At 41.6% G+C, this 18,536-nt stretch overlaps 1 protein-coding gene across 4 annotated transcripts in view; it reads left to right on the forward strand.

Annotated features, from left to right (window-relative positions):
- Nucleotides 1–18,536, forward strand: part of LOC129727737 (uncharacterized) — a 212,654-nt gene that overhangs the window by 117,188 nt on the left and 76,930 nt on the right. Inside the window, exon 5 of one of the 4 annotated variants that reach the window (XM_055685852.1) lies at nucleotides 14,625–14,669. The exons of the other annotated variants lie outside the window; for them this stretch is intronic. The gene's annotated coding sequence lies outside the window, so the exon portion shown is untranslated. The remainder of the gene's footprint in view (nucleotides 1–14,624; nucleotides 14,670–18,536) is intronic. 4 annotated transcript variants of the gene reach the window in all.

Raw genomic sequence — 18,536 nt, forward strand, 5'->3', positions numbered from 1 at the left:
AATTTTCGCACATTTATCCACTGTTTTCCGGCCATTACAGGTTGGCATCAGTGTCGCAAAAACCCGGTGACGGTGACAATAAAAAGTGAAATTATTGTTACAACCAATAGGGGTGTGAAAATTGCCATAAGTCAAGTGAATCGGTGTTACTTTTTTGCAGCAAAATGCTCCGCCATTCAGATCAACGCTGGTAGCAAAAGGCCTACATTTACTGACTGAGCTTCTATGGCGCCGTTACGGACGGGTAAAACTGAACATCGAAGATCGAAAGGCTGAGCATACTTTCAAAATCTCTCCATCTCTATTTGCTTGATAGTGACATTATAATTCCATTTGCAGAGAATTCCAAATTAGTGACTACTCAAGCAATCGCAAACCGGAATACAGGTTTCAAAACAGAAAAACTTCAGTAGTTTTACAAAACCACACTAAAAACATTAACGTTTGATTAGATTTTCGAGCTGTTCTCATATCGTACTTGCATCTGTCGCTAGCGTCTGCTCGGAGCCATGTCCGAGTGGTGAATTGCTGCCGCGGGAAATTCCACTTGAATGATTCACAGCCTCTAAGTAGGTACCTTGCAATTGCATTACAGCACGCCATTACAATGCAGAAGCACCACTTACGGACAGCATGGCGGCGATTGACCGATTCTCAACAACCGCAGTGAAATCCATCATCATAACAAAGTACCGCACCGAGCATCGTTTATTCACACATCGTGGAAATCGATTACTGTAATTAAAGTTGAATCGAAAATTAAACGATTACACAGCTCAGTGCCTTTGGTAGTGCGAGACCAGCCCCGGATACCAAGTACTGTGTAGGTGGCAAACTGAAGTATTTGCGAGCGTTTGTTCATTCAACAGTTGGAGCCTTTTCATTGAAATACGCTCACCACCCGTTCGAGCCCTGCAGTTTTCCCTTTCGTCTGTTTGTGTCCGTGTGTTTATACTTGACTTTACCGATGCTAATGAAGTGCATTAGTCCATTGATCCGATCGTTTCAACATGCGGAATGAAAACGTTCGCGGGTAAGGTTGTGATGGTTGGACAATTCGGCGTTAATTGAATTGGCGCGGCATCGAAAGTGTCAAAATGTAATTTACTTTTAGGTTTTCTATGTCCGATAGTAGGATGTGAAGCAAATTGTGAAAGTCGAACTAATTGAGGCAACATGCGGGATAAAGCATATTTCCTTTTTCACGCTCTTTAGCCATACCGCGGGAGGTGATGAAATAGGTTTCATATAAGTCACTAGATGTCATCAGTATCCATAAAACATTCCAAGCTGCGAAATCTGTTTATTGGTGTTTCTCGAACTTTTCAAATGAAAATAGCTCCGAAGGTACTTAAGTGTCACTAAAAATGTAAAGTGGAAAACCCGGCACACAACACGGGTATTGGAGCACAAATTTTCTACCCCCTAAATGCGGCAGTACAGTTGTAAAGGAATAATAATATGTAAACAACCGGAAGCATCTTGAGTGTAAAACCGAAAACAAATATCGGAACAAATTCACGAAAAAGCCAAGAAGGTACCGCAGTTACCAGACTGCGAAGTTCATTTTAACTAGGAAATGACCGTGGGTTCGCATCAAAGTAGAATCAGGTCTACTTATTTTACTTATTCCAAACCCAGAATACGTCTCCACAAAACTCGGGCTTGGGCTGCTCCTCTCCAGTTTCCCCTTACATCCGCTGCTCTGGCATCCTTGTCGACAGCGCACATCCAGCGCGTGCTAGGTCTGCCTCGAAGTCATCGGCCTCTATCCGGTTCTCTGCTAAATATTATCTTTGCCGGTTGCTCATCCGCCATCCGCGCTACGAGGCCAGCCCACTATAACCTGCCGTGTTTCATCAGCTTGACAATATCAGCATGTTTGTATACTTCGTACAGCTCGTGATGCATGCGCCTGCGCCACACCCCATTTTCTAGTTTGCCTCCGAATATTGATCGCAGAATTCTACGCTCGAAGACCCCAAGCGCTCGTCAATCAGGCTACTTCCACGTCCACGATTCAAGTCAGTAGAGCCGCTCTACTAAAGCGCCACCGGGAAGATCAGAGTCCTATAGAGCGCAAATTTCGTACGGATCTGTAGGGTACGGGACCTAAGCTGGCTACACAATCCGTAATAAACCCTATTCGCTGACGCAATCCGTCTCTTCACCTCGCGGCTCACCTCGTTGTCACATATCACGGAAGTACCAAGATAAACAAATTCGTCGACCACTTCGAAAGTATTCCCATCCATCTGCACCGCAGCACCAATAACCCCAGGACTACCACGCTCTGTGTCAGCCACCATGTACTTCATTTTGGCAGTGTTTATGGTGATTCTCGCAGCTTCCCTTTTGGATGCCGTAAAGGCCTCCTCAACTGCCCTGATGCAGGATGTGAAACCGCCAAGCGTCGTCTAATTAGTTTTGTTGGAAAACCATGTTCAAGCATTATTTGCCACAGCTCGTTGCGTTTCACTGTATCGTATGTCGCCTTAAAGTCAATAAACAGATGATGTGTCTGCTAGTTGTATTCTCGAAACTTGTCGAGGATCTGTCTCAAGGTCAGGGCCGGCGGTTCATGTGGGTAGTATGGGTAGTAGTACCCACTCGGAAAATATCCATGTGGGTACTTACCCACACGGAACTATCGGATAAATTTTAAAAAAATATAATGTTGCGAGCGACAGATTTTTTGATGGATTTGGTGGAGCAAGAGGTTATAAAGCTACAGATTTATGTACTGTTGTAATGTTCCTCAGGAAAAAGAATTATTTTTTTAATTGTTCGCGAATTTGTTTGTTTTCTCTTATTAATGAATACCAGGCTTGTTGTAACGAAATAAGTATTTTCCTGATCCGTGCCGAATTGAAAACTATTTAAAATCTGCTATTGTTTAGAATCGGCTCAATTACGTAGCGATTCTATATTCATATCCAGCTTTTCAAAGCAGTAGCCGCAAAATGGAAAATAATAATAAAAAAATAACAAATATCCACATTTAAAAACGCCTCTATTCTGAAATTCACGCTTTTTGCTAAACGATCAAATGTTTTTGAATGTTGGCTCCTAGATAAAAAATAATATAGTTACCGCTGGTTGGCAGTTTTTTAGTCTTAGATTTAATATATTTTGTATTTTGCACCAACCTGAATAATTTTTAATTTCACCATTTTTTGAAAGTTTATTAGGGTTCCAGTGGAAATCGACTTTTCGAATTTCATTTTGGATAGAGTTTTTTTTGTAAAAATGTCTCATGCCAAATTTGAGCTCAATCAGATTTCGGAAAGTAGAGCCTAAAAGCGGTCAAAACTACATCTTTTTTGATCGATGAAAGAAATATTCGAGCTGGGAGTGTCTCCTGTGTGTTCTGGTGTAGATCAAGTCTCTCAGCACAAACGTTTTCATGTCCCTAAAAGGTATTTTTTTTTAACAATTTTTATGAAATTATATCAGATCTCGACATCTCATGCATTTTAAAGAGCATTTGCTAGCAAAAAAGTCGATTTCGAAAACTTCAAGAACTTCTCTTGCACATTTTTTCGTTGTTAAAAAATGTAAGACTTTCAAGTGAAATCTTATCAGAAGTCCGATTAGGCTTAAATTTGGGATGGAGACTTTTTTTCGAGAAGACAAAATTGGTGAGCCCCAACGTTTGCATTAAAAATACTCAAAAAATGCAGATTTTTCATGGGTTTATCACGCACTGACGAAACTACCCATGCAGCATCAATCATAGTAACCCATGAGTCGGCAGAAAAAAAAAATGATTCGAATTTTAACCGTAATGGCGAAAAAAAGGAAATCGTACGGAAAAGGGACGGCGGTTACCCTTGTTCCGGTATCTACAACATCTTGGCAGTGTTGGACTACTATCAGAGCATCGAAAGAAAAACGGATTCCAGACGGCCGACGACCCTGAACGACAAGAAGCTCCAAAGAATACTGAAGAGGAAGACCGAGGAAAAAGTGGCTACATCGCTGCGTACGCTTGATCGGGAGGTCGGTGCAACCGGCCAAATAGTGGAAAAGTACCTGGCGAACATGGACATTAGACTGGGACACGGTTACATATATGGGAAAAAAGCGATGGTGTTATTTTTTCGCTCCCATGCACTTTTCGTGTTCTTTATGGGTCCTATAACAACTGTGTAACTTTTCAGATCGTTCGTTGAAACGCCCGTTTTGCGCCCGATTTTTAAAGTTTTCATGCGATTTTATACGGGAAAATCCACTTTTTGAAGTAGAATACTTCTCTCAGGAAGTTCGGCTACATAGGGATGTGAAATGAAAATCTAAAACCGTAAAAAGTGAAAAATATGTCCAATTTCAAATGCTAATAATTCGGTTAATATTCGATGGATTTCCTTCGTTCTTGCAGCTATAGATTGGAAAATCTTCTAAGATTCTTCTCAAATGAAGATAATTGTAATTTTATCATTCAAACTATTGTCCTATTGAAAATAGTCAAGCCTTGTCAAAACGAAAAATTCGACCTCTGATTGGTCTTTATATGATTGCTTCCCAAGCACGATCGACTGAATCATATACCTTGCAATTGAAAACATGCTATTAGGCCTATATAAGAGCCTGTTTCAGCCGAAGCCGCTCTCAACGTCAGCTTTGTGCAACACTGGCACAACTCAAAAATCATAGTTTGGAGAAAAACGCGTTTAAAAATTTGCGTCAAAAATTTATTTTTCGATTTTCAAGAAAACTTTAACCCTCTAGTGCCCAAGTTAATTTCTAGACGGGCTTCGGTGAAATCACTATGAAGCATTATAAACACTTTTTAAGTATTTATTGATGCTTTGTAGAGGTTTGAGTGAAGCCCGCCAAATGGCGGCATTGGGCACTAGAGGGTTAAAGTTTAAGATTATCAATCCTCATTTAACACTTTTAGGTCTATTATGCACATATTATGAGCACGTTGTCCAAGTTAAAACCTTAGTTTTACTAACTTTATGGAGAAATTTCAATTTGTGCAGCAAAGGCACTTGTACTCATTTTTAGGGAATTTTGAAACAAGGTTTCGTGGGATGTAACTTAACTAGATTTCGCATCGTTTGCCATCAAAAACTCAAAAATGCAAAATTTTGAGTTGTGCCAGTGTTGCACGAAGCCGACGATAATAGTTCTAGACAGCGACAACAGCAGTCCCCCCTTAGCAGCAGCAGTAGCAGTGCAGTGGATACCAGCGATAGCACTAGCACTAGTATGCCGTGTCAAATAAATGTTGTGTGTGTGAGCGCACTAGTTGCAGCGGATTTCAGCATCGATAGCAGCTAGGCCTGCGGATGCAGGAACAGCGGATACCAATGGCAGCGTATAGCGGCCACAACTGTGGCATGGCTACGCATAGCGTAGCAGTTGCAACGGGTATATCTGACCATGAAGCATTTATGCAATAATTGAATGAAAATTTCAATTACAGCAATCGGCCATTTTCAAGGCTACTATATGTTTTTGGAAGAGCATAATGAATGGTTATTAATAAACTGCAACTGAGGTTTGATGCTGCTGCAAATGCACAGCAGTGTGATGTTTTTTATGACTTGTTGATACTGTGCATAACAAGCGGTATATACGAAACAAATCCGATTTCAAACAGAAAAGTTCGGCACGTTCTGCTCACGATGCTGAGTCTGTTTTAGAAAATTCACAGCACTTTACTAACAACGATGTAACGTCTCGAAGAAGACAGTTAAAGTTTGACTTCACAGCAGAATTTCGATCTTCATACTCATGTCTACCATCGGCAATATCAAACACGCAACAATCTGTTTTCATGCGACACGGGGACGGGAACATTTTCTTCTTCCAAGCCGCACAACACGATACAATACATGTTATTTTTTTGCCTTAATGAGAGCTCTATCAGTCCGGCTCGACAGAATATCCATAAGAAAACATTTTTGTACATCTGTGTTACGAAACATAGGAAAAACTGTAGGAACTGAAAATTAAGGCGGGGCTTATCAAACGATCGCTCTGAGCCAGAATGAATGAGATGTATTTTCGTACATTAGTATTACGACATACGAAATAAAATTTTTCGAACGTTGTAGAATGGTATAACTGGAAATACTTAAGTCACACCTATTTTTCGAGTTATATCATTCCACAACGTTCGAAAAATTTATTATGTCAGAGCGGATACCGCACGCTATCTGACCATGAAGCATTTATGCGATAATTGAATGAAAATTGCAATTGCAGCAATCAGCCTTTTTCAAAGCTACTAAATGTATTTGGAAGAGCATAATGAATGGTTATTAAAAATGACTGACATGCAAGCAGCCGGGTTATCTTTCTCGTAAAAGTATTCTACTTCAACCTGCGGTCATGGCTTTGCACATAACTCTCTTGTGATTGTCAAAAAAATTTCTATAGAGATGTGCAGTTGGCTCCTAAAAATATTAATACATGATATTTATAAGAAATTTTCCTGAGAAAAACTCTTCTGAAGACCGCAAGGCGCTACCTTGCTTGTGAAAAAAGGTATTCACCCCATGCTGGTTGAATATAAGACGAACGGCTCACCATTGAATTTTACTAGCAATACTGCTGTAGCATGCTGCTGTTGCTAATTCAACCATGTGATGAGAAATGATATCGCTTAAATTTATCTTGGAGGCCTTCCCGAAGATACTATGAGCAAAAATCATACTTTGAAAATTAATTCCACGCGAAATTATTTCTCATACTTAAGCAAGTTTGCAATAGCAGCATGCTGTAGCAGTGTTGCTGGGAAATTTCAATGGTGAGCCGTCCGTCAGACATTCAATCAGTTTGGGGTGAATAGCTGTTTCTAAAAGCATCGTAGCGCCTTACGGTCTTCAGAAAAGTTTTTCCAGGAAAATTTCCTACAAATATTATGTATTGATATTTTTTTAAGAGCCAACTTGACATCTCTAGAGAATAAGTATTGAAAAAGTGGATTTTCCCATATAAAATCGTATGGAAACTTTAAAAATCGGGCGCAAATCGGGCGTTTCTCGATCGATCTGAAAAGTTACACAGTTGTTATGGGACCTATAAGGAACACGAAAAGTGCATGGGAGCCAACATTTATTTTTTGTCCCACCGTAATGGACATACATGCCAGAGAGCGGCAGTCCCGTCCATTGGTCTCGCAGCTACAGACAATGACGCAGTGGCAGCGGGTGAATGAGATGGTCGATTCGATTTTTCCGGTGAATCGCGACGTGGTCCACGCCGAGACCTATCACACCCTGGATGGCAACGACTGGCAGGGCACTTCGTTTTTACTTCCTTCACGAAGGGAGTGAGCTCTGAGGTGAAGTTCATTTCACACACCAAAGTCCCAAAGAAGGCGCTGCTGTGGCTGACAATCAGCGAGAAGCTCCGTACTGGCCGTTATAGTACGAAGTGCCTGCCGGAAGTTACGTCGTACATGAAAAAATGCCTTAGGGGCGAAAACGCGGTGCTCTGGCCGGATCTGAAGTCGGCCCACTACTCAATGCAATCGTGTGAGGAGATGAAGCGGCTGAAAAACGATATGATACCCAGGTCGGCTAACCCACCCAACGTTCCTCAGCTGCGTCCTATCCGGAGCTTCTGGGCAAACCAGAACGCATTTCGTTTCGCATTTCATTTTCGCATTTTCGTCCACCATGGCGAATGTTCCGGTAAACTCCCGGAAGGCCACTCGTAAGGGCATGGAAACGATTTTGCAAGTAAGCTTATTTATTTACCTCCCATGGGAAACTTATTAATATCAATTATCTGTCTTGGTTTTTTCTATATATCCGGAAAAGGCCATTTTTTTTATACAAACATTACTACTGAAATTCGAAAATCTAATTTTTCTTAAACATTATATTGGCACCCTATTGTTGATGCACTGTCAATTTTTCGTAATATTATGTTCAGGTATTAGTAGGTCGCCCTCCCGGCTACCCATGAACCTTCCCTATTCCTTACTACCCACTCGGTAAAATAATGTGACGCCGGCCCTGCTCAAGGTAAACATCTGGTCCGTTGTAGATCGCCACACTCGAAAACCGCATTGGTATTCTCCAAAAACGGCTTTTTGCAATGGCCTTAGTCGCTGGAACAGGATACGGGAGAGATTTTTTTGCCAAATTGAGATGGGTTATGCCTCGATAACTCTACAACAGCCGAGTCTGTGTCTCTCCTTGTAAATTAGGGCATATGAGTCCTTCCAGTCCGTAGATAGTTGTTCCTCAGACCATACTCCTAGGATAATCTGGTGAGTTGCACTACACAGCCGCTAGCTCCCGACTTTGAAAAGTCCGGCCAGTAAGCCGTCCTTCCTAGCGGCTTTGTGGTTTCTTAGCTCATTCTTCACCTCGTCCAATATTGGTGGGTCCACAGCTAATCCTTCCTTCCCAATTTCTATCCTGTTCCCTTCGACGACTCTCCTGCCTTTTCACTGTTAAACACCACTTCAAAATGTTGCTTCCAACGCCTGGCCACCTGCGATTTATCGGTAATCAGGATCCCCTCCCTGTCAACGCACATGGCAGGTACTGGCACAGTCCGGTTCCTGATTCCGTTGATCGTTCTTTAGAAGCTCCTCGTGTCGTACCTGGTGAAACAATTCTCCTTCTCCGCGAGGACGCGATCGTAGTGCTCACGTTTCTTACGGTGGTGAAGCCTCTTTTCGGCAGCTCATGCCTCCCGGTATTTCTCCCGCATCTGACGCGTCACACGGTTACCTTCTACTAACGTGTTGGCGTAGTCTCAGTTCTTCTTTTCCGTCACCTCTAGACACTCAGCATCGAACCACCCACTACGCGTGGTATCCGTTATCGTATCTATCACTTCTCGCGCTGTTTCACAGATCGCATCCTCTGCTCGTTCAGGTCCACTCCAGCTGGTTCACCGATCCGTTAATCAACTTTCCGAGTATACTCTGCAGCAACTCCTTTAGCTGATAACCTCTGGATGTCCAGACGTATCTTCCTCGCCAATCTCGACTTAAATACATTGGAAAATCGGGCGCGAATCTTTCCTACCACAAGATAGTGATCCGAGTCGATGTTTGGCCCTCGAAAGGACCGCACATCTATGGCGTCTGAAAAGTGCCGGCCGCCGATCAGCATGTGGTCGATCTGGGAGCAGGCCTCTTCATTGGGGTGTCTCCAGGTGTGGTTCCGAATGTTCAGACGTGCAAAATGGGTACTACAAATGGTTATTCCCCTGGCCGCGGCGACGTTCACTAACCTCATGTCGTTGTCATTGGTGGTAGAGTGAAGGCTTTCCCTACCAATAACGGGGCGAAAGAACTCCTCTCGTCCGACTTGTGCGTTCGTATCTCCGATGACACTCTTTATATCGTGTTGTGGGCACTCTCCATACGTTTACTCAAGGAGCTCATAGAACTCCTCCTTTACGTCATCGGTTTTATCGTTTGTCGACATGTACACGTTGATAGGCTGTAATTGAAGAATTTGCCCTTGATCATCAATACGCATGGACGGTCATTAATAGGTCTCTACCTAATGACACGCTTCATTTGGTTTCAGAGTAGCACGAAACCGACGCCTCGTTCCGCTCTGTCGCCGCCACTGTAATAGATGTGGTACTTGAAAGAAGTGCCCACGGTCGGATCAACCGCCCAGAATTCACGTTCTCCGGTTTTAGGCCAACACACCTCTTTTATGGCTGCTACCTCCACTTTTGCCTTTCGTAGCTTACTGGCCAAAATGCCCGCGCGTGCCAGTTCGAGCAGAGTCCTAACATTCCAAGTGCCAAGTTTCTAATCGTTGTCCTTTTTTGTTTGCCTTGGTCTATACCGATTGTTCCGATCCGTATCATTTTCTGGCTTGTTCGTAGTACGTTCTTAATATGAGCAGAACTGCTGATCATCCAAACCATGTGCCATCGAACAAAGCAATATCTGAGGACTATGACGGGTGTGATGGGACTTCCCTTTTGAGCCTTTCCATGTAAGGTTTAAGGTCACCACTTCGAACTTTCAAAAGCACAAGACTCGGGAATACTCATTGCGTTCCCTATGAAAATTCTATTTTATGTTTGCTTTACCAGAGCAAACATAAAATAGCATTTTCACAGGGAACGCAATAACTATTTCCGAGTCTTGTGCTTTCGAAAATTCGAAGTGGTGGCTCGAAGTCGGCCATTTTTGGATTCAATGTGGTTTCACCTTAATGGTTTTGGCACTATGAGGCCGAGCGTAGTCATGCAGTAAAATTACTTTTTCAAGCTGCTCGTAGAGTGGCTGTTTTCGTGCAGTGCTCGGCTTAATTGCATCATTTGAAGTCAATATCGTTCCCCAATGATGGTTTCAGTTTATTTTAATAGTTCATAAGGCGTCATACACAAATTACGTAACGCATAAGGAGGGAAAATGGGAGTAAAGTCTGCTTTACTTATTGTTAAACAAGGGGGAGGGGTAGTTGAGACAGTTACGTAACTGTTATGTTTGTTCAAGATCGAAAATTCGGAGGAGAGCAGGTAGTTCAGCTTGGTCCCCGTGGCTCTGTGGTTAGCGATGTCGGTCGGCTAGCTCTCCCACACGGTTATGATATCGGGTTCGATTCCCGATCGAGTCGAGGATCTTTTCGAGCTGGAAATTTTCTCGACTCAGCACTGGGGCACGGTGTATCGTTGTACTTATCCTACACATACAAAATGTGCCAAAAACAATATCGATAACGAATTCTCTCAACTAATCTAGTTGATCGAGACCGCAATTAGCCCCAAGGCTAAGCGTGCGATATTGTTAGGTGGTTCAGCGTTACGTTGGGGAGGTCATATCGAATGTTACTTATTGTTACATAGCATTACGTAATTTGTGTACGACGCCTAATAAACAACAACGATTTGGTTCCATTGAAACACACAGCATTACCTTCACAGCGTGGATGTTCAGTAAGGCTGATTGCGAAAATGCATAACCGGGCAGTCCCTATAACTTTCTTTTCTTTGGGCGACTGTAATAAAGCTTTTTATCGTCCCTCGCCACTATGCGATGGAGTAAACCCTTCCTTTTATCCCGTTGGAGCAGTTTTTCACAACCCAAAAAAATTACGCTCTACGTCCTTTGGCTCCAAACTAAAGCTTGTAATGGTTTGACGGGCAATTTGTCATATCGGAGCAAGCTGTTCCTGCGTTAGACATGGGCATTCACCGTCTTTGAAGTTTTTTGGTCTTCTTCGCGCGGACAGTCGTCAACATCCAAATTCCCATCTTGAAAGCGACAGAATCAATAAGGACACATTGATTCACTTAGAGCAGCATATCCGTAAACTTTTTCTCTAACTCTCGATGCGCTTCAGCCGCCATTTTCTTGAACGAAATGAGGAAAGTACCACTTCTTACAAATGACGATTATTAGGTGCAAAAGACGCCACAATATAATCACTAACGTGTCAAAACGGTTCATTTACCATATGTTTCTGGTTGGTTCATCGCAGTTTAGTTATGTCAAAATTGACTAGCTGCTACTACTAGCAGCACCATCTATTGTAGAATAGTGAGAACTAAGTTGCGCACCTAATACATTTAAACTGGGTTTTATATGGCTTCAATAATTTAGAAATATCTAAATTCATTAAGGGGTAATAGCCCCTTAATAGGTTTTGGCCTCCCTTTGGCTAACTTTGATAACCTTGGACATAAGAACTGTTCAAAATTTGTATCCGCCTTAATACCGAAATTCTTATCTGCACTGCACTGCCCATAAAAGCATAACTGTCCCATATGGATAAACATGAAGAGCGAGAAAATGCGATTTTAATGGTAGACTTTCACTCGTATTTTATGTTCCCCAAGGTGAGAATTATTGTTCTTTCTTCGAAGATAATACTTCAATGCATTCACAATTTAATTATGAATAAACTCTGGTTGTAAAACTGATCATAAAAACTGCCTTATTCAGGAATTTCTAAAATGGGACTGTTATGCATTTGTGCATAGACGCCAGCTGCAAAATAAATGCATGTCAGTCCTATCGTCATTTCATTTTGACAGAAGAGAAGCGCGTATAACACTCGAAATATAACACTTGAACAGTAGTAGTATAAAGACTAAGGCAATGGTTAAAGTACAAAATTTAGTAAAGGTATTTTTTCGGTGATGCAGTCAGAAAAACAGGGTTGCTGGAATTTTGCCGGTAATCGCTAAAGATAAATGTGCATTTTGAGAAGCACTGTCCGTGATGGACAAGCTTCAAAACCAACTTTTATATTTATTTTTGGATCTCTAACGTGCAATGATTATTTTAAAAAATATTAAAGTTTTCTGATTGCTTCATTCAGAAACAAAGTGTTTATAATGGGATGAAATCAATATGGGACTGCTATGCATTTATTTTTCATATGGAACAGTTCAAGTGGAATGTTTTTTCGAAAAGTTTTAAAATAAAGTCGGTCTAAATTTCAGTTTTTCAGGTGAATTACGATGTAAATAAGCTACTTTCATACTCAACTCTAAATCGATAAAAATCCAAATGGGAAAGTTATGCTATTATGGGCAGTGAAGACGATTGAAAAAATATTATCTGTCGGTATTGTATAGTAGAATTCAATGAACATTTTTATAACTATACCTAAGAAAATCTGCCTTTGTGTATTATTTTTCGCACCCGGTGACATGATTTCTGAGCACTCAAAAAAAAAAAAAATTAAAAATTATAAAACGTACTCTCATAAATTGGCAGAATAGTATCAAAAATGTTCATGGCCCGTATCACTAATTTTATGCGCATGACAATCCAAATAATCTGCAGTCCCGAAAAATGCTTTTATCTAGAGTTGGCAAAATGCTTACAGTGAGATCTTTTCAGGCCGTAAATTCGAATCGAAGCTGTCGTAGCTAGTAGTTACATTTTTATTGAGTAAAAATCATCAAAAAATAAAGTAGCAAGATGTAAATAGTTTGGCCAGTCATAAATTAATCTGCACCTAGTAAGATTATCAAGCTGATCTAGAATATTCGAAATTAAGAAGATTATAAGAATATGTATTACTTTTTTGCCAAAAAACAAAATTTTTACAAATTACTTGCGTCCTCTCCTGCAGTTGACAATCATCGGCAATCGTGGTACATAGGTAAAAAATTCTAATCAGCCGGTACAGTGTCGGAATGAAACCATTTGTATGCAATTATCAGCTTGAAGATCTAAAATTTCATTTGAGAAAAGCTTCCCCAGATGAAATTCTGCGCACGGCTGTTTGTGTCGTTGTTTGGTATCAACCGTTAAAAATTAGATCGTCGTTTGAAATTAGCCTGCGAAGCAATGACCACGTTTGCGAATAATCACATTATCTGTTCCGTAATACTACTGGAATTCGAATACGGATTATAACAAAGCGGTCAGAAATTGAAGCTACAAGAATTTGTCCCGATAACCTACATCTGCTTGCATAACTCAATCTTCACCGGAAACTGTGTGTTATGTAACCACTAAAACAACGGCGTCTAGCAGGTTGTAGCATTTTTTCGCTTCAAAGTTGCCCCGCAGTAACCGATGGTATTCGGTAACTCGGCGTTTTATGCGACCAACGACGGCGGTGAAATTATTTAAATAATCGATTTTTATGCCCACGAAACCCAGTCAAACCGTAGCCATCCAGCATAATCTCCACATGTCATTACGTCAGAGCGCTTTCTTTTTCTCTCCGTTCACACTGCACACTGCTTGCCACTGCTTGCACAAATCGCGAAGCTCGATCTCGACCGGCTCTGTCACCGGCGTTTGATTGTGAGCCGCGAGCCATCAAGTGTAAAGATGAAGAAAAACCTGAACCGCAAAATTCACTGGTTCCAACTGTAACATTTGCATCCGGCTGCCAACTGGAGCTAAGATTGCATTTATTTACCATGCTTCAAAAATACAGCTAAACAAGCGTCAGTTGATGTTTTGATGCGCCAATCGTGTTACAATATTCCACAGTAACAGCAGATATTCTGTGCATTGTTGCACGCAAAAAAATATCTTACAAAAACATCATGCAGCATACAGCAGAACGTAGTGCCATGTAGATGCCAACCGCGCTGGTTATGATTCTGTACCATAAATCATAAGTCTGCAGCAGAACACAAATTTCAAACTTGGCTGGCAGCAGGAAGGCATTCGACTGTAGGTCGTTTGAGGTTGTTTTTTTTTTCTCCACAGTAGGTATACGTACAAACATGACTTCTTTCCAGACCAGAACTTGGCTAACCTCGGCTTAGATTTTTATGAGCATCCGCAGAACATCGTGCCCAGAACGCTCCAAGATCGTTGGAGAGCATACCGCACTGGTTCACCAGAATTGTATGCATGAAGCTTTCTGCAGCCACACGCAGTGTGTGATGTATTTTTTTTTTCTAACCAAGCCAGAATAAGTTATGAACTGGTATAAAAACTCAACACAGTTCCCACGGTTTCATAGCAGACTCCTAATATTAGAACCAGTGGCGTCAACAAAAAACAGAGATAAAAGGGGTAGATTTTTTTGATTGGTGGATCAGATTTTATTTACGATGTTCAAAATAAAAGACATTAGAACTTGAGAATTTACGTAGCTGAAAAATAGTTAAAAATTATTAGAAATTTCCAAAATAAATAAATAAATTGAAAATAAACTGATGCAGACTAATTTTGTTGCTTTTGTTTCTGATTTCAGGTAAAGGATTCCATCGCATTAGACGGTTTCAGTTGCAAATTCAAGGTAACAAATTATTCAAAAGCTAATTTAGTGAACAAATGCACCTTATCTCTCTACCAGTTGTGCAAACGATGCACACTCGAGCGCTTAGAGGTGACTTTGTTTTTCGTTCGAATGGTTCCGATTTACCGGCACAGTCCGGTTCCTGATTCCGTTGATCGTTCTTTAGAAGCTCCTCGTGTCGTACCTGGTGAAACAATTCTCCTTCTCCGCGAGGACGCGATCGTAGTGCTCACGTTTCTTACGGTGGTGAAGCCTCTTTTCGGCAGCTCATGCCTCCCGGTATTTCTCCCGCATCTGACGCGTCACACGGTTACCTTCTACTAACGTGTTGGCGTAGTCTCAGTTCTTCTTTTCCGTCACCTCTAGACACTCAGCATCGAACCACCCACTACGCGTGGTATCCGTTATCGTATCTATCACTTCTCGCGCTGTTTCACAGATCGCATCCTCTGCTCGTTCAGGTCCACTCCAGCTGGTTCACCGATCCGTTAATCAACTTTCCGAGTATACTCTGCAGCAACTCCTTTAGCTGATAACCTCTGGATGTCCAGACGTATCTTCCTCGCCAATCTCGACTTAAATACATTGGAAAATCGGGCGCGAATCTTTCCTACCACAAGATAGTGATCCGAGTCGATGTTTGGCCCTCGAAAGGACCGCACATCTATGGCGTCTGAAAAGTGCCGGCCGCCGATCAGCATGTGGTCGATCTGGGAGCAGGCCTCTTCATTGGGGTGTCTCCAGGTGTGGTTCCGAATGTTCAGACGTGCAAAATGGGTACTACAAATGGTTATTCCCCTGGCCGCGGCGACGTTCACTAACCTCATGTCGTTGTCATTGGTGGTAGAGTGAAGGCTTTCCCTACCAATAACGGGGCGAAAGAACTCCTCTCGTCCGACTTGTGCGTTCGTATCTCCGATGACACTCTTTATATCGTGTTGTGGGCACTCTCCATACGTTTACTCAAGGAGCTCATAGAACTCCTCCTTTACGTCATCGGTTTTATCGTTTGTCGACATGTACACGTTGATAGGCTGTAATTGAAGAATTTGCCCTTGATCATCAATACGCATGGACGGTCATTAATAGGTCTCTACCTAATGACACGCTTCATTTGGTTTCAGAGTAGCACGAAACCGACGCCTCGTTCCGCTCTGTCGCCGCCACTGTAATAGATGTGGTACTTGAAAGAAGTGCCCACGGTCGGATCAACCGCCCAGAATTCACGTTCTCCGGTTTTAGGCCAACACACCTCTTTTATGGCTGCTACCTCCACTTTTGCCTTTCGTAGCTTACTGGCCAAAATGCCCGCGCGTGCCAGTTCGAGCAGAGTCCTAACATTCCAAGTGCCAAGTTTCTAATCGTTGTCCTTTTTTGTTTGCCTTGGTCTATACCGATTGTTCCGATCCGTATCATTTTCTGGCTTGTTCGTAGTACGTTCTTAATATGAGCAGAACTGCTGATCATCCAAACCATGTGCCATCGAACAAAGCAATATCTGAGGACTATGACGGGTGTGATGGGACTTCCCTTTTGAGCCTTTCCATGTAAGGTTTAAGGTCACCACTTCGAACTTTCAAAAGCACAAGACTCGGGAATACTCATTGCGTTCCCTATGAAAATTCTATTTTATGTTTGCTTTACCAGAGCAAACATAAAATAGCATTTTCACAGGGAACGCAATAACTATTTCCGAGTCTTGTGCTTTCGAAAATTCGAAGTGGTGGCTCGAAGTCGGCCATTTTTGGATTCAATGTGGTTTCACCTTAATGGTTTTGGCACTATGAGGCCGAGCGTAGTCATGCAGTAAAATTACTTTTTCAAGCTGCTCGTAGAGTGGCTGTTTTCGTGCAGTGCTCGGCTTAATTGCATCATTTGAAGTCAATATCGTTCCCCAATGATGGTTTCAGTTTATTTTAATAGTTCATAAGGCGTCATACACAAATTACGTAACGCATAAGGAGGGAAAATGGGAGTAAAGTCTGCTTTACTTATTGTTAAACAAGGGGGAGGGGTAGTTGAGACAGTTACGTAACTGTTATGTTTGTTCAAGATCGAAAATTCGGAGGAGAGCAGGTAGTTCAGCTTGGTCCCCGTGGCTCTGTGGTTAGCGATGTCGGTCGGCTAGCTCTCCCACACGGTTATGATATCGGGTTCGATTCCCGATCGAGTCGAGGATCTTTTCGAGCTGGAAATTTTCTCGACTCAGCACTGGGGCACGGTGTATCGTTGTACTTATCCTACACATACAAAATGTGCCAAAAACAATATCGATAACGAATTCTCTCAACTAATCTAGTTGATCGAGACCGCAATTAGCCCCAAGGCTAAGCGTGCGATATTGTTAGGTGGTTCAGCGTTACGTTGGGGAGGTCATATCGAATGTTACTTATTGTTACATAGCATTACGTAATTTGTGTACGACGCCTAATAAACAACAACGATTTGGTTCCATTGAAACACACAGCATTACCTTCACAGCGTGGATGTTCAGTAAGGCTGATTGCGAAAATGCATAACCGGGCAGTCCCTATAACTTTCTTTTCTTTGGGCGACTGTAATAAAGCTTTTTATCGTCCCTCGCCACTATGCGATGGAGTAAACCCTTCCTTTTATCCCGTTGGAGCAGTTTTTCACAACCCAAAAAAATTACGCTCTACGTCCTTTGGCTCCAAACTAAAGCTTGTAATGGTTTGACGGGCAATTTGTCATATCGGAGCAAGCTGTTCCTGCGTTAGACATGGGCATTCACCGTCTTTGAAGTTTTTTGGTCTTCTTCGCGCGGACAGTCGTCAACATCCAAATTCCCATCTTGAAAGCGACAGAATCAATAAGGACACATTGATTCACTTAGAGCAGCATATCCGTAAACTTTTTCTCTAACTCTCGATGCGCTTCAGCCGCCATTTTCTTGAACGAAATGAGGAAAGTACCACTTCTTACAAATGACGATTATTAGGTGCAAAAGACGCCACAATATAATCACTAACGTGTCAAAACGGTTCATTTACCATATGTTTCTGGTTGGTTCATCGCAGTTTAGTTATGTCAAAATTGACTAGCTGCTACTACTAGCAGCACCATCTATTGTAGAATAGTGAGAACTAAGTTGCGCACCTAATACATTTAAACTGGGTTTTATATGGCTTCAATAATTTAGAAATATCTAAATTCATTAAGGGGTAATAGCCCCTTAATAGGTTTTGGCCTCCCTTTGGCTAACTTTGATAACCTTGGACATAAGAACTGTTCAAAATTTGTATCCGCCTTAATACCGAAATTCTTATCTGCACTGCACTGCCCATAAAAGCATAACTGTCCCATATGGATAAACATGAAGAGCGAGAAAATGCGATTTTAATGGTAGACTTTCACTCGTATTTTATGTTCCCCAAGGTGAGAATTATTGTTCTTTCTTCGAAGATAATACTTCAATGCATTCACAATTTAATTATGAATAAACTCTGGTTGTAAAACTGATCATAAAAACTGCCTTATTCAGGAATTTCTAAAATGGGACTGTTATGCATTTGTGCATAGACGCCAGCTGCAAAATAAATGCATGTCAGTCCTATCGTCATTTCATTTTGACAGAAGAGAAGCGCGTATAACACTCGAAATATAACACTTGAACAGTAGTAGTATAAAGACTAAGGCAATGGTTAAAGTACAAAATTTAGTAAAGGTATTTTTTCGGTGATGCAGTCAGAAAAACAGGGTTGCTGGAATTTTGCCGGTAATCGCTAAAGATAAATGTGCATTTTGAGAAGCACTGTCCGTGATGGACAAGCTTCAAAACCAACTTTTATATTTATTTTTGGATCTCTAACGTGCAATGATTATTTTAAAAAATATTAAAGTTTTCTG

Source organism: Wyeomyia smithii, chromosome 3, assembly GCF_029784165.1.
Source record: "Wyeomyia smithii strain HCP4-BCI-WySm-NY-G18 chromosome 3, ASM2978416v1, whole genome shotgun sequence".
In the NCBI taxonomy this organism is placed as follows: Eukaryota; Metazoa; Arthropoda; class Insecta; order Diptera; family Culicidae; genus Wyeomyia; species Wyeomyia smithii.